This window comes from Cebus imitator, unplaced genomic scaffold (assembly GCF_001604975.1).
Source record: "Cebus imitator isolate Cc_AM_T3 unplaced genomic scaffold, Cebus_imitator-1.0 Scaffold72, whole genome shotgun sequence".
Taxonomy (NCBI): domain Eukaryota; kingdom Metazoa; phylum Chordata; class Mammalia; order Primates; family Cebidae; genus Cebus; species Cebus imitator.
The window spans coordinates 5457330-5479188 of record NW_016107387.1 but is presented as its reverse complement, the minus strand read 5'-3'; the positions used below and the strand labels follow the sequence as shown (position 1 = coordinate 5479188).

General features: G+C 42.4%; 1 long non-coding RNA gene across 1 annotated transcript in view; it reads left to right on the top strand.

Moving 5' to 3' along the window:
- The window catches only part of LOC108306514, a 95806-nt gene that overhangs the window by 36783 nt on the left and 37164 nt on the right, over positions 1-21859 (top strand). The window lies entirely within an intron of this gene.

Here is a 21859-nt window from a genome sequence, read left to right as displayed (position 1 = left end):
TTTTCCTTCAGAGCTGCCCTGCCCAGCAAGGAGGCAGCCTAGTCACTGTCTGTCTGTAGAGGCTTTGCTGAGCTGCTGTGGGCTCCGCCCAGCTGCCGAGTGAACTTCCCTGCAGTCCTATTTATATAGGTGTAGTTAGAACTGCCTCAGCAATGGTGGCCCACCTCTGTTAAGGCAGAGTCTCTCTGTAGTGGTGGGTTGCCTTGGCAATGGTGGGCTGCCTCAGCAATGGCGGGTTGCCTTGGCAACGGCGGGCTGCCTCAGCATTGGCTGACTACCTCCATAGTGGTGGGCTGCCTCCGTAATGGCGGACGCCCCTCCCCTACAGACTGGACGTCCGGGGTTCAGCTGCGCTTGCTGTGAAACTCTCAATTCAGAGAGTCTGATTGCTGTTCTTTTGTGGGGGTGGGACCAGCTGAGCCTGATCGCCTGGCTCCCTGCCTCAGAGCCTTTTTTTTTTTTTTAAGTTGGTGTTCCAGTGGCCTGTTGAAGAGGTGCTGGAATCTGTGTGTTTTCCCGGGTGGCGACTCACTGTGCTGGCTTAAACAGCGGTACTAAGATTCGTGGCACTTTTTTTGCCCTGGAATCTACTGTCCTGGTTCCCCATTCAGTCCCCTTTTTAAACAGATGAATGGGTGACTTCCCATGGCTCCAATCGCCAGCCAAAAGGGCACCTGTACCAGTGTATTTTGTACGGAGAACTGCTGTGCTGGGGCGCTGACAAAGCAGCCTCGCGCGGGGCAAAGCAGCTGCACCAGCCGACACAGCCACGCTGGCTGAAACAGCCGCACTGGCGATCCGTGGAGCTCCTCCGCCTGGGAATTTCCTAGTCTGGGCAATAAAAATGCGGCATCTACTCACCCCCTGAGCTTTCACTGGGAGCTGCAATCCTGAGCTGTTCCTAAACGGCCATCTTGGATCCCACTGGAACATATTTTTAAGAGTTGATTTAATGTCTTTGCCTACTAAACTTGACATTGGTGTGCCCTAAGGGATATTTTCTGATGGGTGTTTATTTAACTGTATATGTGGCATACTTTTGTATATGTGGCATACAAGACATTAGTCTTGTAAATAACTAATGAAACTGAACATTTTTGATAGTGCTATGGCTTGGCTATAGTTTGTTCTCATCAAAACTCTTGCTGAAATTTGATCCCCAATATGGCAGTGTTGAGAGGTGGGCCTAGTGGGAGATGTTTGGATCATGGGGGTGGATTCCTCACGAATAGATTCATGCTTTCCCATGAGGGTTAGTGAGTTCTCTCTCTTGTGGAAATCAATTAGTTCCCATGAAAGCACATTGTTTATAATAGTCTGATTTCCTCATTTCCTCTCTCTTGCTCCCCTTCTCACCATGTGATCTCTTTGCATGTGCTCACTTACCCCTGGCTTTCTGCCATGAGTTGAAGCAGCCCGAGGTTCTCATCAAGTAGAGATGCCCAAATTTGAACTTTCCAGCCACCAAAATCATGAGCTAAATAAACCTCTTTTGTTTTTCCTTTTTCTTTTTTGAGACAAGGCCTTGCTGTGTCACCCGGGATGGAGTGCAATGGTGTGAACACAATTCACTGCAGCCTAGCCTTGACCTCCTTGGCTCGTGCATTCCTCCCACCTCAGCCTCCTGAGTAGCTGGGACTACAGATATACACCACTGTGCCTGGCTAGTATTTTTTTTTTTTTTTTTTTGAGACATGGAGTCTCACTGTGTTTCTCAGACTGGTCTTGAACTCCTGAGCTCAAGCAATGCTCTCACCTCAGTCTCCCGAAGCGCTGGGGTTATAGGAATGAGCCACTAGGCCCACTATCTTTTTTAAAATAAGCTACCCATCCAGTCTCAGGTATTCTATCATAGCAATGCAAAATAGATTAAGATAGATAGTATATTGTAACAACTTGGTATGAGATACCCTCCCCCAGGTTTGTTGTTATTGCTGCTTTTAATTTTTTTGTCATTGTTTTCCTGTTGCTTCTTATGTGCTTAGTGCCTTTCCTGGACGAATTCTGTAGATTCTATATTTCCTGCAATATGCAGATTCTGAGCTCTCTGTTAGAATTTTAAAGAAGAGTTATTATTTTCATGTTTAAGCCTGGTTTCCTAGGTTCACTCCTAGGTCAGTATAATTTAGTGGTCAGCCAATGATTGGTCTGAAGATTTCCCTAAATGCTTTGTGTGTATATTGTCCACCATTTGCCAAGGGGATCTGTATCTGAAGGCACAGCTTCACACTTCAGGCAGTTTATAAGACAGCTTTAGCTTTTACTTTTTGCTTGTACAGGGACTAAGGGTCACTCCGAGGTGAATGACCAGGGCCACCTTCTTTCCAAGGTCTTTTCCAAGTAGGCATATGAGTACAGCCTTCTAGATCCCTGGAAATATGTTGGAGTTTTTTTAAGTTCCCTGTGGTTTTCTAGTTCTCAAGAACTTCCTTTTAACTTTTATTGTTACTGGCCAGGCTCTTGTTTGCTACAACAGAATCACAGACAGGCAGCTGAGATACTGCCATCAGATTGATATTGTTTCTAGCAATGCCTTGGGGTAGCTTGTTTTAAAAATGTTTTTTTGTTTGTTTGTTTATTTTTGTTTTTGTTTTATCCATGAGCTGAGCTGTGAATCAAATTGAAACAGCCACAACATCTTGGGAATAGAGATTTTCCAGGTAGCTGCTAATTTGGACAAAATATTGAGTGTCCTCTAGGGCTGGGGCTTTTAATGGAGCTCCAAACACGGTCGGTCATCTCCACCAGCTCCATGCCTGCTGGCTTTTCATGGCTACTGGGCCACCAAGCTGGAGAGGGAGAGAGGATGGGAATAGCTTCAAGTTAAAATGCCACAGACACTACTGTCTTATTGAAGTTCAGTGTTTTTCTCTTGGATGGATGATTGTAAGTTACTTCTGTGGCTTTGGTATACTTCCAAGGTTCTAAAATGATTGATTTTTAGTTGTTTTGCCAGTGTTTTTGTTGTTTTTAAGGGACAATGGCTCACTAAGGTCCTCATTTCACCATTTTAGAAGGCAATCTTCCTTGATACAATTTTTAAAAGAAAAGTACCCCAGTAAGATGGGAAACGAATCCAGGATGAAATAATGAGATAAGCAAGGTAAAGGGGAGAAACATATCTTACAAAAGTATATGGTTACCTAAATTAGCAATGCCTCCTCCTGCAAAATTTATATATCATAGATAATTCAGAAATACAACCTGAAACTAGAAGTTTGATGGGGAAGGAGAGTGAGAAACTGCTGGTGGGAAAGTCTAGACGGTGGTGGGAGTATGCTAATGCACTTGTTCTGTTTAAGGAAGAGTTACTAAACTTAAGAATTTGACAAGGGAAAGAATAATCATTAAGTAAGGGTCATAATAAGATAGAGTTAACAATGAGAAGAGTATGTATGGAATGTATTATATTCTAAAAAATAAATTTGACATCATAGTCAATGGAAAGTATAAAATCCAAACTTTCCAATGGAAGAAAAAAAATTGATTTATCCCAAAGAAGATGGAAAGCAGTAGAAAGAAAGTACAGAAAATAGAAAACACAAAATGAGATAGCAGAAATAAGTCCCAAGATAACATAAATTAACATAAATGTAGGTAAATTAAATCCACAAATCAAAATAAAGAGACTCTGATTGAATATAAAAGCAAAATTCAATAAAGTAATGTTAGCAAAAGATCATTTATGCAAAGTTAGAAAGTAAAAGGTTAAAAATTTAGGCACATTAAAAAGAAAAAGCAACTCCAAGTTAGCAATTTTAACATCTGAAGAAAAATGACTTTAGGGAAAAAAATAACATACAGGACAAATAGAGATGTTATATACTAACAAGGGATAATAAACCAAGGAGAAATAACAGTCATAAACATATGCATCCAACAATGTAGCCTCAAAATGTATATTGGGGAAATAGATATGTGAACAATTATATGCAGAGATTTTAGCACAGGTCTTTCAGAATATGAATCAAGAAGGCCAAAGGTAAGCAAGATAGAATATTTGAATAATATATTTAATAATTTTGAACTAAAATATGCACACATACAGACATATGCTTTTATACTTAACAGAAATATCTACAAATTATAAAAAATTATGAGGGAATTACATCCTCCAATTATAGTGAAATACAGTTAAAATTCATTATAAAAAGGGCATTTAAAAATACCACATTCCTGGGAAAACTTAATATTACCTTTGGGCTAAAGAGAAAATGACAAGGGAAATTATGAAATACTTAGAATCAAATTATAATGACAAAGTTTGTGCTGAATCAAAATGTCAAACTTTATCCTAAAGCAGTACAAAAGAGAATTTAAAATTTATGACTATGCTTACTAGAAAATAAAAATACTTAGAACAAAAAGGTAACTGTATAACTTAAGTTTAAAAAAAGAGCAATGGAGTGAACTCACAAAAATGAGAATGAAGGAACTAACAACAATCGTGGCAGAAGTAAAAAGAGAGAGAGCAAACACAATAGATAAAATTAGCTAAACCAAAACCAGCCTTTTCAAAACACTAAACACAAACTTCTAATAAGAGTAACTAAGCAAAAATGACTGTGTTCAGCTGAGTATAGCACTTTGTTGCTCATGCTTTTCACTTCATGGTTGCAAGATGGCTGTTTCTCCTCTAAGGAAAGGGAAGAGGAGGAGGTAGAGTGTATATCTGGGAAGCAAAAGTCTTTACCATATATCCTTTGCAGAATTTCACCTGCAAGAGAGTCTGGTAAAGTGAACATTTTACTTGAACACAGTTGCTGCCAGGGACACAATTTGGATAAAGAAGAGGGGAAATGGATATGAGGTAGGCAAGCATCTGTCTCAAAAACCAAACACTAACGCATTTGAAAACTTGGGTAGAAAAGGATAAATTTCCAGAAAATGTAAAATGTCATATGAAGAAATAGAAAATTACATAAACATGTGTATATAAAGTTTTCTTGGATACAAGAAAAGTGGCTCTACTGAACTCCAGGCACAAAAAGTTTTACCATATATTGAACAGATAAGCCTTATGTTATACAAGTTGTTCCATAAAATAGAAAAAGGAGGGAAATCTGCTTATTTTATGAGGTATAATCAAAATAAGAAAACAGATTAAGGAAAATGAAAGGAAGGTAAACAAAGTGAACCTTAATGCAAAAAAATGTAAATAAAACATTGGCTACCCCAATCCAACAGTGTATTAGAGTTGTCTAATAATTCATGTTTATTTAAAAATCAGAAAGTATATTAATAAACAATCACCAAACAAATAGACTAGAGAAGGAAGAAAACCATGTGATTGTTAACAGAGCTAGGAAATGCTTAGTAAAGTATATGATAAGTGTTATGAAAACCAAAAATAAGAAGGAACTTCTTTAACTTAAAGCCTTCAGCAAACATCATACTGAAGCTTTAGATGTAGCCTGGCATGGTGCTTCTAATCTGAGTGCTTTGGGAGGCTGAGGCAGGAGGATTGCTTGAGGCTGGGAGTCTCTACAAAAATTAAAAATTAAAAAAACTAGCTGGTCATGGGAGCACCTGTAGTCCCAGCTACTTCGAAGATTTGGGCAGGAGGATCACTTGAGCTTGGGAGTTCAATACTGCCATGAGCTATGATCATGTCATTGTACTTCAGCCTGGGCAACAGAGTGACACCCTGTCTCTAAAAAACAAACAGACAAACAAACAGAAAAATTTTTAGATATATTCTTCTTAAGGTTGAGAGCAAAACAAAAATGGTTACTCTACCACTACTATTCAACATGGTATTGAAATTCCTTGCTAACACACCAAAACTATGAAAGTTACCACCACTGCCACCACAATAACAAGATGGTCAATTTCTAGCAGGGTAAAGCCAAAATTGCTTATTTGCAGATGAAATGTTCATTTACATAGTAAGCACAACAGAATTAAGAGATATATAGAGAGACAGAACTAAAAAGAGAGTTCAGCAAGATTGCTGGAGATTATGCTCAGCATACAGAAACCGATAGGGTTTGTTTGCACTAGCAATGACCAATTTGAAAATATAAAAATATACAAAATGATCTTTTACAATAATAGCATTAAAAAACTATCAAGTACTTAGGATTTTATATAATGAAAACTATATAAGATCTTTATGGAGCAAAATTTAAAACTATTAAAGGACATGAAGTTTTGAATAGGTGAAAATATATACTATATTCATGGATAAATGACTTAACGATGTAAAGATGCCAAATTCCTCCAAATTAATGTACAAATTCAATGCAGTTCCAATAAAATTTCCACTTTTTTTGGGGGGGGAGTGAAAAACTTACTGTAAAATATATAAGGGAGAATAAAGCCTAAAAAAGAAAATTAAAGAGGAAAGACTCACCTTACCAAATACTGAAACATTACAAAGCCAAGAGCCAAGTGCCAACTGTGAAGTTAGTGTGATATTAGTGCAGGAACAAATAGATTAATAAAACTATCTAGAGAACTCAAAAGCAGACTTAGGTATAAAGATGTAGTGTCATAAATCATAGAGGAAGAGTGGATTATTTAGTCTATGGTATTTTGAAAATTGGTTAAGTGGAGAAATTTAAAGGTAGGTCCTTATCTTAAGTCTATTCAAAAGAAATTCCAAGTGAATTAAAGACCTAAAATGAGAGATTAAAATTAAAAGCTAATATGGAAAATGTAGTATAATATCCTTTTAACTTGGAAGTGGGGGGTAGCAAGAGAGATTCATTTATTTTTCTCCCTAGAATCCTTGTATCAAGAGAAATTCTTAAGATCCTCAAGATGTAATGGGAAAATAAAAATCTTTGATTATATCAAAATAAGATTTTCTGTCCAAAAAAATACCAAAGTTAAATGAGTGACAGGGCAAAGATATTTCCAGCATGAAAATCAGCAAAGGATTAATATCTAGATTACACAACACACTCCTGCAAAACAACATGAAAAAATACAAGAAACCTAACAAAAAATGGGCAGAGGACATTGTGGAAATATGAGCTCTAAGCTTCAAACACTTTGATTTAACTTTGGTTAAAATTGATTTGGAACCAAAGTAACAACTAGAAAATCCTCAGAGATTAATACTTTTGAAAATGCAGAACTTTCAGTTTGTGGTCTGGCAAGTAAGGAGCTTGTAAGTAACCACTCTGTCCTAACAAGTAAAGAGCTGGAAAAAACTGGAAAATCAACAACTCTTCTTAGATTTGTAAGAGAAGTGATGTTGCAGAGTAAACCAGTGCCCCTAAGAATGGAGAGACAGACCGGTGAATACAGAGACTCTTATCATACTGGACCAGAAACTCACAAGCAGAAACCAGCACTGTACTTGATTAGTTGCTGGAAGCTTGGCATGGACAAGTCTGAGAGATAAATATTCCAGGGGGACCCAGGCATAAGGGGTTCCCTACACTCCTGTGAATTTTACCTCCTGAAGCTCTACCAGGTTCTCACAGTAAATAATTTGAGAACATTTCCCTCATGTGTCCATCCTGGGGATGGAAAAGTAAACTATTTTGAAATACCAATGCATTCCATTCTTTTCAAGGAGACCTTCTAGGAGAAACTATTTAACCAGAGTCTAACCTTCTGGGTTTTTATCGGAGACTAATTAACCTGGGGGAAGGAAAATATCCAATTCCAACCAGCTGTAAACTCCCACATGGAGGAAAGGAAATACTCAGCTCTGATTTCCTCTAACCTTCCATGTGGGAGAAAGCAGATTTCTGATTGCAGCTCACTCTAACCATCCCAGCTTACCTAAGGGGAGAGAGGAACAACTGTGAGGCATGTGTGAAGTTCACAGTCTAGGGGCATAGGCTTAATAAAAAAGACTGAGGCCTACTCATAGGACTATAGAATGTTCTTCTCCCCCCACACCTTACTACCACATTACTAAAGGCTTATGAATAGAAGTTTCTTTTACCCAGAACATTATGTCTGGGGAAAAGAAATTACAAGGTATATTAAAAGGCAAAAACAAAACATAGAGACAGAGGAAGCATCAGAACCCGACTCATATACAGGGGTGTTGGAATGATCAGATCAGGAATTTAACTCCTGTAATTAATATGCTAAGGGCTCTAATGGATAAAGCAGATAGCGTGCAAGAACAGAAGGGCAATTTAAACAGACAGAAATTCTAAGACAGAACCAAAAAGATGTGTTAGGTATCAAAAACACTGTAACAGAAATAAAGACTGCCCAGATAAGCTAATTAGTAGATGACACAGCTAAGGAAAGAACCTCTGAGCCTGAGAATATCTCAAAAAAAAAAAAAACTTTCAAAACTAAAAAGCAAAGAGCAAGGCTGGGTGCAGTGACTCACACCTGTAATCCCAGCACTTTGGGAGGCTGAGGTGGGTGGATCACTGGAGGTCAGGTTTTTGAGACCAGCCTAGACAACATGGTGAAACCCCGCCTCTGTTAAAAATAAAAAAAATAGCAGGGCATGGTGGTGTGCACCTGTGATCCCAGTTATTCAGGAGGCTGAGGCAGGAGGATTGCTTGAACCCACAGAGGTTGCAGTGAGCTGAGATCCTGCCACTGCACTCCAGCTTGGGCAGCAGAGCAAGACTCCATCTCAAAAAAAAAAAAAAAAAAAAAAGCAAAGAGACTGAAAAAAGAAAAACTGAGCAGAACATCCAAGGACTGTGGGACAGCTACAAAAGGTATTAATATAAATACATGTAATGAGAATACAGGAGGAGAAGAAAAAAAACCAGGAAATATTTGAAATATTTTAAAGGCTGAATGATATTCCTTTGTATGTATATACCACACTTTTTATCCATTCATCTGTTGATAGGCACTTGGGTTACTTCCACATTTTGGCTACTGTGAATAATCCTGCTATGAACATGCGTGTACACATGGAAGACCTTGCCTTCCATTCTTTTGGATATATATTCAGGAGTGGGAATGTAGATCATATAGTAACTCTATTTTTAATTTTTTTAGCAACCACCCTACAGTTTTCTATAGTGGTTGCACCACTTTACTTTCCCTTCAGTAGTGCAGTGTTCTAATTTCTCCATCTTTGTCAACACTTGTTATTTATTTNTTTTTTGAGACACAGTTTCATTCTGTCCCCCAGGCTGGAGTGCAGTGGTACGATCTCAGCTCATCGCAACCTTTGCCTCCCAGGTTCAAGCAATTCTCCTGCCTCAGCATCCCAAGTAGCTGGAATTACAGGCGTGTGCCATCAGGCCCAGCTAATTTTTATATTATTAGTAGAGACTGGAATTCACCATGTTATCCAGGTGAACTCTTGACCTCAAGGGATCGGCCCACCCTGGCCTCCTAAAGTGCTGGGATTACAGGCAAACCACAGTGCCTGGCCTATTTTTTTTTTTTTTTTTTTCTCACCACAGTGCACGAAGGTTCCAGATGCTCCACATCCTTGCCAACACAATTGTTTTTGCTTTTATTTTTTGTTTTTTGATAGCAGCCATCCTAATGAATGTGAAAGATGGTATCTCATTGTGGTTTTGGTTTGCATTTCCCTAATGATAAGTGATGTTGGGCATCTTTTCATGTGCTTGCTGGTCTTTTGTATGTTTTCTTTGGAGAAATGTCTATTTAAGTACTTTGCCTATTTAAAAATCAGGTTTTTTTGTTGTTGAGTTTTAAGAGTTCTTCATATATTCTGCATATTAACACCTTATCAGATGGATGACGTGCTAGTACTTTCTAACCCATTCCATACATTGCCTCTTCCCTTCTGTTGATTTTGTCTTTGATGCTAGGTCTTTGTCACCCACATCTTTGTCAGCCACATGTGAACCCCATCTCTCATTTCCATTGGTGGTGGTCATGATGGTGGTGGGCCTCAGTACGAATACAGTAATGGCATCCGGTGTCTCTTCTTTCCAAGATTGCTTTTACTTAGGTTCCTTTGTTTGCAATGAGACAAAGGTTTCTGATCACCAAATAACAAAGAAGAGTTAAGTTTTTAAAAAAACAATTGTTTTCTTCTTGAAATGCATCTTTAGTTCCTGTTCAAGACAATGCTAAACAAAATTCAGATACCACCACACAACCTCTGGTCTTCTGTGGAAGGTAGGACTTCTTCACATATCCAAACACCTTGAGTCCCCAAGTTGGTCTGGCTCACTAGTCCCAGGGACAGACACAGTGAGGTTTATTTGCTGCTGACAGCCAAGCTCCAAGGCAAGGGAGCAGCTGTTGTCAAGGGGAAAGACGTTCAGATCCCTGTTAAGACTTGCCTTAAAAATTGTGGGCCCCTTGGTGGCATCCATTCCCAACTCTCTTACCTCATTTCAGGTACGTTCAGTGACGACATCCAATCATAGTTCTTGTACCAAATTCACCTCCCTGGGGGCAAGCTTCTCGCTATTCTCTAATAGAAATTTAGAATATAGGCCAGGCATGGTGGCTCAAACCTGTAATCCCAGCACTTTGGGAGGCTGAGGCGGGCGGATTGCCTGAGGTCAGGAGTTCGAGATAAGTCTGGCCAACATGGTGAGACCCCCATCTCTATTAAAAATACAAAAAAATTTAGCCGGTTGTAGTGGCGTGCGCCTGTAATCCCAGCTACTCGGGAGGCTGAGGCAGGGGAATTGCTTGAACCAGGAAGCTAGAGGTTGCAGTGAACCAAGATCACGCCACTACACTCCAGCCTGGGTGACAGAGCAAGACTCCGTCTCAAAAAAAAAAAAAAAAAAAAAAAAAAAGGAAAAAGAAATTAGCACAACTTCAAAGAAGAGAGGCTTTAGTCACAAGCCAAAGGCAGGTGCTATATTCTTTCCTTCTGGGAAGTGTCATCTCTTTTCTGGGTTAAGAGCACACAGATTTTGCTGTAATTTGCCAAGAACAATAGGAAGAGGCATTGTTTCTTGATGCCATATGCTTCCTGAAAGAAGACTGTCACGTGTGGATAGTGGAGGGTGTTGGGATTTTCTTGAAAGCTTCCCAGGACAAATCTCATCTTTTCCACGGTGAGGGAGATCCAGTGAATGCCTGATGAGATAGGACTTATCTGTAAATGCTTGTGAGGCTCTCTCTGCAGGTACTGGGATATAAACTGATGAGATCTGGGAAGCCAGGCTTGAAAGGGGAAGGGGCTGAGGAGCAGGAGGTGAGGGCCTGTGAAATTGGATTTATTATTGTGATTTTGACTTGAGGTGTTCCCTCATCAGCCCTAGGAAACTCAAGAAGTACATGCAACGATTTCTCCTGTTTCTTCACGTTTACACTGATTAAGATGAAAGTAGCATCAGGGTAGTCTATATCCTCAGGTAGGGCTGCCAGGGGCTGCTCTCGGCTGGCGGGGCTGATCTGCCAATTCCACTGGAATTCATTGCAGCCGTTCCCTTTACCCAGGACTCACCTCCTGTCTCTCACAAAGCCAGTTCAGCAACGGCACCTGGTCCTCGGGGTTTTCTGTAGTTCCAAGCTCCAAGAACGAAAAGGTCTCCAGGTTGCCGGCTTCCTCCTGAGCTGCAGCTTTGGGAAGGGCACAGGGACTGGGTTTGCCCAAGGAAGACGCACAATAGTTTTCCCATGTGTTTGGCGCCCCCTGGTGGAGAGCTTCGGAACCCCTGGTCGAAGCCGCTCCCTTCCTGTCCTGGTTTGCTTTCTTCAGTCCCGCTTACAGCCATGCCACCCCCTTGTGGATGCAGAAAAATAGCTTTCCGCCCCTTGCAAAGGGCAGAGGGGATGCAGGTGTCCAAAACTGCAGCCTGTGGGCGTCGACATGAACAAAGCCGAAGGGAACGGCGAGTGCCAAGTAGGAAGGTGCCCCTGCACTGAAGGTAGCTGCGCAGACCTCCGCCTTCTACAGTAGCCCCCCCATGTTGGAGCCCTCGGCCACAGACACCAAGTTCCAGTCACCACGGATTGCCCCCTGTTGGAAATAGAATTTGGAAATAGATGTTCGGTGCCGCAAAGAAAAATTAGCACTGAGACAAAGGATCTTTCAGAAATGCGATTTTTACTTCCTGGACTGCAGGATGGGTACCCTTGCTAGCCATCGCGCCACAAGAATACAATAAACAAAGGAAAACACACAGATTTATCCCTGACGCATTTGGGGTCTTTCTTACTGGTGTGTCTGATCTCTGTTGGCTGCAGCCAGACATCAACAATCTAAACTAAAACCGGATTGACTAACAACTTAAAGCTTTTCTAAACAGGTAAAAGCATTGGAGATCTGGGACATGCCTGTGAGCACGTCCAGCACAGACATATTGGTTAAAGTACAAGGACATAGAAATGTACTATGTGCCTGTAGGCATGGCATGTCTGACAGCTGCATAGGATAGTGCTGAACAAAATTATTAGCACACTTATTCTTTAACAAGAAAGGAGACTTTTAAAAGGAACTTTTCTGCTTCCCACACGCCCTCTGGCTCATCCCACCACTGGATTCTGGCTTTGAGGGCAGATAGGTTGGCTTATAGAGCTGGTGCCTTGGGCTCAACGTGGTCCCTCTGCACATAGGCCAGGAACTTACTGCCAGGTTTTGGGAAAGGAGATGAACATTCATTCCAGGCCCCAGCATCTTTCGGGTTCCAGAATGCTATGCTATTCTGCAGGGTGAGAAGGGCTGGTGTGACCTTGGCTCAAGGAAGGGAATCATGTCAAGGCCAAGAGGCACAAATTTAGGTCAGAGAGACCAAGGCCTTCATTTTTCAGACATGGGAGCTGAGACCCAGTGGGACAAGTGACTTGCCCAGGGGTCATATTTTAAGTTTTACTTCTGTAGCAGATGACAACTGTCTTAGTCCGCTTTCTGTTGCTTATAACAGAATGCCTGAAACTGGGTAATTTAGAAAGAAAAGGAATTTATTTAAGTTATGGAGGCTGAGAAGTCCAAGGTGAAGGGGACGCATTTTGTGAGGGCCTTCAGCCTGGGGAGGACTCTCTGCAGAGTCCCAAAGCATTACAGGACATTACTTGGCGAAGGGGCTGAGCATGCTAGCTCAGGTCTCTCTCTTTGTAAAACTACCTGTCCCACTCCTGTAATAATCCATTAATTCATTAACCCATTAACTTATCCATGATGGCAGCACCCTCATGAACCAATCACTTCTTCAAGGTCCCACCTCTTAATACTGCCATACTGAGGATTACATTTCAACATGAGTTCTGGAGGGGACAAATATTCAAACCATAGCAGCACCTCACCAGTCATGTTTCTATTGCGGACCACAGGCTCCCAGGATTGAAAAGAACCTCAGTCCAGTGTAGCCTTGTGTCTCCAAGCCATTTCACAGCCAGGCTTGCAAAAAGATAAAGGTTTCATGAACACGGCTGTGGAAGGCCACTGAATGCTAGGTATGCCTTCTGCTTTGCCCCACATTACACACATCACCAAGTGGTGGGGCTTCCGGTCTCAGGCAGTCAGCAATTGTAGAAGGAAGCTAGCAGATGAGGAGATTTTGCCATATTGTCTATAATTCTTATGATCTGGGCTTCAGGTTCAGGTTTTGGACGGATGGCCTCATGGGGTCCCAGGCTCTGCAATTTCTGAGGAATTACCCCTCATCACATGGGTTCAAAATTATAAAATCATCCACCATCCTTGATCTTCCTCCTTCCTCGATCCCCAGTCCCATTATCCAATCAACAGCTGAGGGCTGGATTGTTGATTCCACTTCTGAAATTCCATCACATATATTATGTTGTCACTTGATTCTTATATCTTTTGGGATGCTGCCACTTCTTGCCTGGAAAATTGCAGTGGTCTGTCCGAAACAAATGTCTCAGCACCCATAATCTCCATCAACTCAGACTCATTGTTCACTTCTCAACAGGCAAGAGTTAAGTTTTTGGCTGGGGTGTGGTGGCTCACACCTCTAGTCCCAGCACTTTGGGAGGCTGAGGCGGGCGGATCACCAGAGATCGGGAGTTCAAGACCAGCCTGACCAACATGGAGAAACTGTGTCTCTACTAAAAATACAAAAAATTAGCTGGGCGTGGTGGCACATGCCCATAATCCCAGCTACTCAGGAGGCTGAGGCAGGAGAATCGCTTGAACCAGGGAGGTGAAGGTTACAGTGAGCCAAGATCGTGTCGTTGCACTCCAGCCTGGGCAACAAGAGTGAAACTTGGTCTCAAAGGAAAAAAAAAAAGCTTTCAGTTCTCTCCACCGGCTAGTCAAATCTTCTCTTCTAGAGGCCCCATAGTCTTCAGAAGAAGAACCATGGATTTGTAGTGGTCAGACCAGTTAACCTTTCTTAGCCTTGTTTTCCCCTACTGTCAATTGAGATTAGTGTGGGAATTATGAGCACTGCTGTATGCAGGTATGAGGCATAGAGAGCAGAAGCAAATTTCAACCAGTGTGAGTTCTGCTTCCCTTAGATTGAGGCTTAAGAGGTTCACAGTCTGTTCCAACACATCTTTCCAACTTCGTTTTCCATGAATCCCCTATGAAATCTACACATAAATATGGTGTCTAATCTCTACTATGCTCCTACCTCTGATCATTGCTCCCCTGCTAGGAAGAGCTTCTCTACCTGCCTGAGTTGGTTGAACATAGCAGTTGAGAAGATAGACTCTGTGGTCAGATAGACCTAGTTTTGAATTTTAACCATTCTGAACCTTTGTCACCTCACCTGCAAAATGAGGCCATACTAATATCTTACTTCATAAATGTGATGCTCTGACTTGATGAGATAAGCTTTGTCCAGCTCCTATTGGCATGATGCACAAGATTCCTGCAAGTCTGGGTGTGGGAGCCCAGATTTGTCCCTGGCACCAACTCTATTGGGTTGAAAACATCATCCAGAAACTACAAATGGCATTTTTCAAAGGGTCTCCTAGGGAACACTAGTTGTAAAAGATTGTGATTAGTGTTACATGGGAAGACATTTGCTGTGTCACCAAATAAGAAGAATTATAGGTCAAAGAGAGAGAGACAAGTTTGTTGACTGCAGGCTTTTGAAAGTCTTCAATTGCTAATAGGCATTGCAAGTTTCTAAAAGATGACAATAATTAACGTCATTTTCCAAAGTTGTTTGGCCACAGACAGAATCCTTACGTAATGTTCTACCCAACCCTCCACCCACTAGGATTGCATGTTTTACAAACTCACTTGGGAAATAATGATTTAAGTAAACCTTAGTATAATAGTTAATGGTTCATTCAATATTTACTTTCTTCTTAGCTGGAACCAAGACATCTCAGAGTGTCAGACTCAATACTGTTAACAGCTACAAGACTAGGAGCTAAGAATTGTGTTTATTTTTGATTCTGTAAAGCTTAACTGATGTATTGGTAAAGTAGGAAACAGAGTGAAAGTTACAACCTGAAGTCTAAGTCTTTATGACCCAGTCCTTCCTTCACATGCAGGCTTATTTCATAAACTCCATGAGGGCCTTTTCAGAAGGTCCCTGCACTCAGCTGTCCCACCTGCCCAGAGAAAAATGCTCACTATTTGAACTTCTCACTTGACATTTACCTTGTCCTGGCCCATTCTGTTTGTGGACATGCTTTTGTGGTTAGGCCTTTCCTTCTGATTTTGTCAGTATCGTTCCCAGGCAGGCTTTGTCATAGAAGCAAAATGCAGTTCAAGGTTTCACCTGTGCACAAGTAGACAGGGTGGTTAGCATTGGCCCCATATCCAAGGGAGAGAGTCCACTGAGTGTTACTCTGATTGCACAGGGTAGTTCATATGGACATCCCCAAACAATGATTTTGGCCCTGGGAACAAAATGTAAAAAATGGCATAAAGCCATTGGGAGGTGACATTAGTTACCCCAGGAAGATGTGGGAGGTGTCTGGTGATATTATGCAGGAGGAAGTGATGGATGCATTCTTAAAGACTCACCTAGTATCCTGAAGGATCCCAGCCTCGCTCAGTACATACTTATGAAGGGTGACTTGAAGAAAGCTTGAGCCCTGGCATTCTTGTGTTTGTTGAAGAACCTCCCCAGGGCCTTCACTCTGAGCCCACTTTCCTCTATCACAGCCTCTGACTCTGCACACCTCACCCAGGGTGTGCCTGCATAAAGACAAAAGCCTGCAGGGCTGAACAAGGAGAAGCAGCCAAGTGAAGAGAATTTGGGAAGCTTGTGATAGCAAAGTCACTGGTCATGGGGTAAAGGGAAGGCAAAATTAGGAAGGAGGTTTCCTAATTTGGGCCATTGGGAAGGTATTTGGCAGAAAATCTGCCTCAAGCAGGTGAATCTGTTTAATTAGCCTGAGGCCATTGAATGCTTTGTTGTTGGTGTCGTTCTATCCATGAAATGTGACCAGCATGAAAAATTCAATAGGCATACTTCAGGGTAGAGCACCTGTGACATTCATCAGATTATTAAAGGAAACTATATGTCCTAAAATGTGAAAATCTACTTCTTTGAAACAAGGTCAGAGGGGGAATGGTAAACCAACATTAGCAGAAATAAAAAAGTACGTACTGGTAAGGAAAGGCTTCCTGTAACAATGCACCTGTCAGAAAGACTACTGTTTCCACCTGCGTGCTGGAGACCCATGAGGCAAATGGAGTGGCAGGGACAGACTTTGTTTAAAAGAAGTAATTTTCACTGAAGATCATTGTTGGTATTCACTCGGGGTGGCTGGCAAAATATTAAAGACATATCAGGAAAAGTTATAGATTAGTCTCAAACCTTTTGGAAGGCCAAAAGGTTGTATTGGGGCAGGCCAAACGCACCAGCTGGTTGATTACTGAGAGCCAGCTCAGCAGTAAAGACTCCCACCAAGGCAGCGCTGAGGGAATTGAGAGGCAAACACTCAGATAGAATGGTGAAGTGGGTCTGTCCGGTGGGCCAGCAGCCTTCGGAGCTAAGAGCCTCAGGGGCTGATAGCATTCCAGGCTGAAGGGCCCTGAGTAGACTCTGACCCATGTATTTATTCTCTCTGAACAGGTGATCATTATTAACAAACATGTTCGGTATTTCTCATAACAAAATATGCCAAGTAGGCAGCTTGTACCTGCTTACCACTGATCACAGACAAACTAAAAAGTATTCTCCACGAGGGAGCCACGGGGACAGGGTCAGATGGCTTAAAGAATTGTTTCAAACTGTGTATGATATATTGTCCTGCCACTTTGGAATGCCCAAGTAGTTTTCTACTTGGTGGGGCAGGGCTGGCTAGGTTTTCCTTGCCATCATTCTCTCTAGCAAACAATATATTCTATCATACACTCAGCATTTCTCAATATTCATAAACTTAGCACTTCTCAACAACTTAACATTTCTCAACAGTCCATTAAGTTAGGGAGAAGATAGGGACAAGGCTTTCCCAGTTGTCTGTCTACCCCACATCCCTTTGTCTCTATTCTGTTTACTCATGTAAACTTTGTGCTGGATGACCCTCTCAGGGGGAGATCAAAGGGAAATTACCTGTTAATAGTGTTTACTCTGGGCTTGGAACCTAAAGCTTTTATCATTGGTAAAACCACTGTCACTCTTTTAACCATGTTAATTATCCACAAGTGTGTTGACTTAGAACCTCTCTTATGAATAAGTATGTGGATGTACATGGGGTCTTGGTCAATTGGTTGCACTTCGCCATCGGAAAGCAGCCAGTGGCCATCCCTAGCCCACTTGTATCACTGTAATGGCGTGAGAGTGTATTCATTCATCCGTCGTTGACTCAGTCTGTAGGCCAGACCTCCGCAGGTGGTGACTGACGTCTCACATCATCTTCCAAATTTGTATAAACTTTGAAAGTAGTCAGTGGTCTCAGCATTTTCCTACAAAGGCCATATCCCCATGCATACATTAGAATCCTTCTCAAAGGGTCTTTCGCCAAAAGCATTGCTAACAAAAAATGTAAAAAAACAACAACAACAAAAAAAACCCCTCAAACCTTTAGGGTCTTTCTCCAAAAGCATTGCTTCGAGGTTTGAGAATTCTTTTTTTTTTTTTTCTTTTACATTTGTTATTAGCAATGCTAATAAAGACTCTTTGAGAGTAATTCTAATGTATGCGTGGGGATATGGCCTAGAGATCATCTGGCTTGATTCTATATCTTTAGGCTTGTGAGTATGTAAAACTATCCATGACACAAAGTTATCAAGTCTTTTTGTTTTGTTCTTTTTCCCCATTAAAGCAGTCGAGGAACAAAGACCACTGCTTTGAAGCATTTACTATTCTGATAGGTAATGTGCTCTTATAGTCACCTGAGGTTGTTTTTGTTCTTGTGTACTTCTATGAGGCTGATTAATTTTCAAAAGCACAGTACAGAGAAAGGATGCTCAATGTCATTAGTAACTAGGGACAAGTGAATTAAAATCACAATGAGATACAGTCTGCCTTCTGTATCTGTGGCCTCTGTACCTGCTGATTCAACCAACCCTGGATCAAAAATAATCCAAACAACAAAATACAAATGCAAAAATAGGGAATAACAACTATTTACATAGCATAATCTAGAAATGATTTGAAGTATATGGAATGATGTGCTTAGGTTATATGCAAATGCTATGCCATTATATACAAGGGACTTGAGCATCCTTGGATTTTGATATCTGTTGGGGGGGTGGAGTCTTGGAATAAATTCCCCAAGGATACCAAGAAACAACTACTACATGCCTATTAGAATGGTTAAAATTAAAGAGATTGATTTTACTGAATGTTGGTGAAGGTGTAGAAAAGCTGAAACTTCTATGCACTGCTGGTGGGAATGTAAAATGTCACAACCACTTTGGGAAACTATTAGCAGTTCTTTAAAAGTTAAACATGGCTGGGTGTGGTGGCTCACACCTGAAATCCCAGCACTTTGGGAGGGTGAGGCGGGTGGATTAAAAGGTCAAGAGTTCAAGATCAGCCTGGCCAGTATGGTGAAACCCTGTCTCTACTTAAAATACAAAAATTAGCCAGGCGTGGTGGTGGGTGCCTGTAGGCCCAGCTACGTGGGAGGCTGGGGCAGGAGAATCGCTTGAACCCGGGAAGCGGAGGTTGCAGTGAGCTGAGATCGCGCCAAAGCACTCCAGGGAGGCCGGGGCGGGGGCGGGCCAGGCCGGCGGGGGCGGGGCCAGCGGGGAGAGGTTGGGACCAAGTCAGCAGGCGGGGTGAGACGGGGTGGGACGGGGCCAGACCGGAGCTCCTTTGCTGTGCTGGGCTGCCCCGCCCCCTCCCGGGCTCCCAGCCTCTTTTTTTTTGGATACAGAGCCTCACTTTGTCGCCAGGCGCCAGGCGCCAGGCTGGAGTGCAGTGGCACAATCTCGGCTCACTGCAACCTCCACCTCCTGGGTTCAAGCAATTCTCCTGCCTCGGCCTCCTGAGTGGGACTACAGGGCGCGCCACCACGCCCAGCTAAATTTTTTTTTGTATTTTTGGTAGAGACGGGGTTTCACCATGTTGGTCAGGATGGTCTCGATCTCTTGACCTCATGATCCACCCGCCTCAGCCTCCCAAAGTGCTGGGATTACAGGCTTGAGCCACCGCGCCGGGCCTCCATCCTGTTTAAGAATGGAAGGTAGTCAAACAAATAGCCCAAACTTCTCAGCCTCCCATCCTTCCCATAAAATCTTTTAGATCCATCAGTTGTCACCTCCCTCAGTCTTCCGTCTTCTCCTTCTCTACAACCCCTCTCCCCAACTCAGCTTCTTTTTCTCTTCCTTCTTCCTCCTCTTCAGGCTAAATCATACTTAACTCTTTTCTTAAGCCAGTTCCTGTTCCTCATCCTTTTGTTTAAGAGGACATATACGTGTTTGTATTTTGGTATTATTGTGTGTTCTGTCTACATAGTAAAATTACTATCCAATCAGTTTCAAGTGATGGCTGCCGTAATCTTAATATTTAATTTCCCCCCTTTCCCCTCAATTTCAAAGCCATAGAGCACAGTGATTAATAACTCTGAGGCCCAGGAGCCACCAGGCTGGATCTGAATACCAGCTCTGCCACTTACTAATTGCATGACCTCAGGCAAGTTACTGAACCTTCAGTTCTGCCATCTGTAAACTAGAGATGCTAATAGTGTCTACATTCTATGATTGCTTGATGACTAGTAGGAGTACACTGTGTACTTTATTAGAACAGTGTCCGTGTACTTTATTAGAACAGTGTCCGGCCTAGAGTGACCACTCAGTAGTTGTTATTTGTTTCACTGCAAATAGAAACATTTGGCAAGAAGTGTTGAGACAGATAGAGCTGGAAAGGGCAATGGAGTGGACAGTGCTTGGTTAACCACATCAGAATCACTTGGAGGTAGCTCTAAAACTGCAGATTTCTGAGCCCACCTGTGAGATTCTGATGGAACTCAGGAACCTGGCTTTTTGCATCTGCTCCTCAGACTTGAATCGACAGTCAGGCTGGGGAACTATTGGCATAGAAGAAAATGCCCCGCATTTGGAGTAAGGAGATCCAGGACTCTGGTGGTGTTTCTGCCAGTGACCCAACTGCTGAAGTCATTTCTGTGGGGGAAGCTGGCTTACTGGGGTGAAAGGAACACAGGCTTTGCAGTAAGCTGGACCTGGCTGTGAGTTCCATTGTGGAGGCTGCTGCAGATGTTGCTAGTTGCCAGTTCTATGTCCAGCCCCCTTTTCCTAATGCATTTTGCTTGGTGTGTAACTGTGTCTAGCTTAAAATACTTCCTCCCAGACTTCCTTGCGGTTAGGGTGGCCATGGGACACAGTTCACTCAGCTGAGGAATTTCTGGGGAGGCTTATCTTTCCTTTTTTTTTTTTAAATCTTTTTTCTTTTGGAGACAGGATCTTGCTCTGTAACCCAGGCTGGAATGCATTGGCACAAATATGACTCACTGTAGCCTTAAACTTCTGGGCTCAAGTGATCCTCCTACCTCAGCCTCCTGAGTAGCTTGAGACTGCAGTTGCATACCACCACAACTGGCTAATTTTTTTTTTTTTTTTTTTTTTTTTTAGAGACAAGATCTCACCATGTTTCCCAGGCTGGTCTCAAACTCCTGGGCTCAAGCAATCTTCCTGCCTCGGCCTCCCAAAGTGCTGGGATTATAGGCATGAGCCACCATGCAGCCTATTTTCTTAATATAGACACTCATTCCTGTTTCTTTTTGCCCTATTGTCTTTCCCTTTTCTTACTGCCTGGAACATGGATGAAAGGTGTGGAGGAGCAGCAGCTGTCTTGTTCCTATGAGAGTACAAATCTGGGAGGGTTGCCTACAGGCTGAGTATGTCAGTGTGAGGAGATGAAAAGATTCCAGATCCCCAGTGGTGTCATCCAGCAGTGGCAGGCACCACCTCTGCACTGCCCACCCCAAATGTCTTATATATATGAGACAAATCTCTAAGTGTTTAAGGCGAAGTTGGTTTTTGTTGATTATTTGTAACCTAAAGCTTCTTAGGGAGAATTAAAAAAAAACAAAGATCCTATTACCATGTCTGACCCTGTGGACATTCATGTATCTGCTTCACCTTCTCCGGCTATGAGACATTTTCCGCATTTGTGCAGTGAGGCTTCTTCTAAATTCAATACCTTATTTTTAACTGATGATTAGGTAGACCAATTGGGCCCTTGGGGACTGGCCTTTGGAATAAAGGGTCCTTTATTTCAGGCCCTTCCCTGGGGGAGTTTGGGAAGGCAGTAGCACTAGTCTGTCACTCCCAAAATCCCACCAAGTGCCTCCACAGCATGGAGAACCTATAGCACCCTTACCTATGGAGACGTCTGCACCTCAGTAAAATCAGATGTTAAAATCTTAGGCCGGGCGCAGTGGCTCACACCTGTAATCCCAGCACTTTGGGAGGCCACGGCGGGTGGATCATGAGGCCAGGTGATGGAGACCATCCTGGCCAACATGGTGAAACCCTGTCTCTACTAAAAATACGAAAATTAGCCAGGTGTGGTGGTAGATGCCTGTAATCCCAGCTACTCAGGAGGCTGCGGCGGAGGACTGCTTGAACCCGGGAGGTAGAGGTTGCAGTGAGCCAAGAGTGCACCACTGCACTACAGCCTGGGCAACAGAG